Here is a 3,177-nt window from a genome sequence, read left to right as displayed (position 1 = left end):
TAGATGAAATCTATTACTGAATCCTTTGAAATTACTAGCATATTTGAAATTACTATCATATTTCTCACCAGACTGAATGTTGTAACAAACTGTTTACCTCTTGGAGTGTATTTTTTTTTAAATGATACCTGAGCAATGAAGTGGAATGAGACATTTTGACTTCCAAAAACAATTGAGAAGATCAAAAATGCACAAACAGATCTGCTGTTCATGGGCAAATGTACACAAATTTGATTAAAAATATGGGAAGCATTAGAAACCTATAAAGTCAGAAAGCTGGAATATTTGGCTTTCAAACAAAAAGTCATCAATTTTGAAGCAAAACAAAAGATGCTGAAATACACACAAACCCATCAGCTTCTGAAAGAGAATGGACGCGTTACCCCTTCAGCTGGCAACCTTTCATCGGAATTAGCGTAGTGGAGGCTGGTAGGAGAATCTTTTTAACGTTGTGAACTAAAACAAAGGAGGGCAGGAGGAGAACAACAGAGTAGGGCTGGATACCCCTTACGAGGGTCAAGCAGCACTTCCAATCTTTCATGCTGAACCCTGCTGATACCCTACTCATTTTCCTTGTTGTGGCCATTTACTTTGAAGGTTTGTCTCCCAGCAGGAGGCACACAACTAGGAAGGAGCTCACAGCTGCTGGGGAGGGAAAAAATGGAGAAGATTTTAAAAATGTATAAGAGCTTTGTAACTTTTAGACTTGGGACTAGGCTGTGGCCTAAAAAAGGTGAGGGCCTGAGGCCTATTGGAAAGGAAAAGTGCCCACTACTGGGTTCTCCCACTCCAATGGGGACATCAGTGGGCCTTCTGTCCCTGCCCCGAACATTGGTGAAATCAGCAGTGCTTTCTAGGGAAATGGAGCGTCTTGTTGGGTGTTGCTATTTGCTGCGATTGACAATGGGACAAACTGGGGGCAGAGAGAGGGAATTTGAGGATAATGGAGAAAAATCCAGCCCATGCTAGGAGAGCTACTGGATCGTATCAAAAGCTTATCAGTGACAGGCTCTATATAGCAAAAAGTGAGTAAAGGAGCTCTACATCAATTTGGTGCTCTAGACACAGGCAGTGCTTGCATGAGTACATCTCAGTAACAATTTGAATCCATGTGAATATCTCAGAAGATATTGAACACACAGTAACCTCCATGCAACCTTGATTACTACAATATGAAAGCTTGTAAAGCTTCTCTTCCTAAGCCTAACTATCCAATTTCCAAATTATCTTTTTGGCAGTTGTTACGGACAGACGGACCGTTCAAACTGCACCGATTTCCTTTCACCACCTGTCCATAAGCAGAAGGTGTTTTGAATTAGTTTTTTTTAAAAAAAAGAATAGGCATGTGTTCCCAATTTCTCATTTTTTGTGATCCAATTATACTAATAATTCACAGCAAAATTGGAAGGTTAGTTTATTTTATACATTTAAAATCTGAAAAAAAGGAATGTTCACCACTTCCCACTCCGTACATTCACACAGTAAAAGGGGGATAGAGAAAAGGGGTTTTGCAGTATAAAGACCACAGAAAAATGAATATTAGTTCACCTGAGTTCCAAAGTCCAAAGTCAGGGTCCAGAGGGAGTTTCCCTTATGGTGGGGTTCAGTTTCAATGTATTTCTGGCTGGTTAACCGATATGAAAATCCTTGAAACAAACGATGCTGCTGCACGATGGGCTTTTCTGTGTTTAGACCACTTGGCAGGCATTGATCAGAGACTTTTAGAAACAAACAGGCTTTGTGGGGTCGAGACTGCTTCCCCACCCTGGCTGCTGGAGTCCTGTCCAGCTGATGTTAAAACAGCAGCCTAGCTGTGATGACCAGAAATGGAATATTAAACTGCCCAAAAAGCTGGATGCTTGGGTCATGTGACCTTTTCCTTTGCCACAGTGACTTCAAAGGGGGTGTTTATCCAACGTCTGGAATTGGCTCTGATTTCAGGACTGATAATGTTTTATGTCATTAGTTGTTAAAAGTTGCGCCATCTATGTTCAGGGTCTGGCATTTGCAAAGTCATTGTTTCAGCAGACCCACTGACTCTACTAGCAAGGTTGGCCTCTCAAATGCAAATGACATCCCCATAGTTCCTTTTGAAATTGGTCTGAATAGTCCCAGTTGTGATTTGAATCTATTAGTAGGTCTCTAAGTATAACAAAGTGTGACATTCCAGAAACTCAGAAAATAATACTTTTTATCCTTGAAACTCCTGGGGATAGCTCCCAGACAGTGGGACAACCTCATGATCAGATGACTTGTGACAGCAGTCTTAATTTTCTTTGTTCAGCAGAAGAAGACCAGTTTTTAAAAAATAAATAGCAACAGGGATAAAATTTTAAATATACCGTGGTGGGTTTCTTTCCATGTCATAGGAATCCAACACAGTGCAGGCAAGTTTAGGAGCTTAGTTAATATGTTTTTTTTCTGGGGGAAAGTGCGAATGCAGCCCCCCACTACCACAAGTTATGCAGTCGAGCATCCCGCAACGGGGACATCACAGGCATCAGCACACCCGGAGTGCAATGACATAGCCTCGCCCTGGGAGCACAACCTTCATGATCATTGTTTCTCCCCTGCCAGGAAACTATACTGGACGAATATTTCAGAGGTCTTGATCAATAATCCCATTATAGCATTTTGGGAATTTAAAATTTAGCATAAAGCTGTCAGATTTTCATATGAAACCCGACTGGTTCACTAATGTTCTTTAAGGAGGGAAACCTGCTGTTCTTCCTTGGTTGACAAGTGACTCCAGGTCCACACAAACATGACTGACTCTTAATTCTCCTCTCAATTGGCCTACAAAGCTACTCATTTGTATTAATTGCCCATTGACTGCAGTGAATCACAAAAGGCCCACCACCATTTTCTTGGGGCAACCAGGGATGGGCAATCATTGCTGGCCTGGCTAATGATCCCCACATCCCAAGAACATTTTTTTTAAATGATGAATTTTAATTGAACTATTTTACATTTTACTTAACTAAATTGGCTTAGTTGCAGGAGACAGGGTAATGATAGAAGGCTGCTTTAGTGACTGGAAGCCAATGTCCAGTGGAGTACCACAGGGATCTGTGCTGGGTCCCCTATCATTCATCATTTATATAAACGATATAGATTATGTGCGGGGTAGGATTAGTAAGTTTGCGAATGACACAAAGATTGGCCGGGTGGTTAACA

At 41.3% G+C, this 3,177-nt stretch overlaps 1 non-coding gene across 1 annotated transcript; it reads right to left on the bottom strand.

The window, feature by feature from the left end:
• Positions 1-2,422: 2,422 nt before the first annotated feature.
• Positions 2,423-2,585, bottom strand: LOC144692060 (U1 spliceosomal RNA). The gene has a single exon (XR_013579256.1). It is a non-coding gene; the product is annotated as a U1 spliceosomal RNA (small nuclear RNA).
• Positions 2,586-3,177: the final 592 nt, after the last annotated feature.

Source organism: Cetorhinus maximus, chromosome 16 (genome assembly GCF_964194155.1).
Source record: "Cetorhinus maximus chromosome 16, sCetMax3.hap1.1, whole genome shotgun sequence".
Lineage (NCBI taxonomy): Eukaryota > Metazoa > Chordata > Chondrichthyes > Lamniformes > Cetorhinidae > Cetorhinus > Cetorhinus maximus.
Note: the sequence above shows the minus strand (reverse complement) of the source record. Positions and strands in the feature narration are given on the sequence as shown.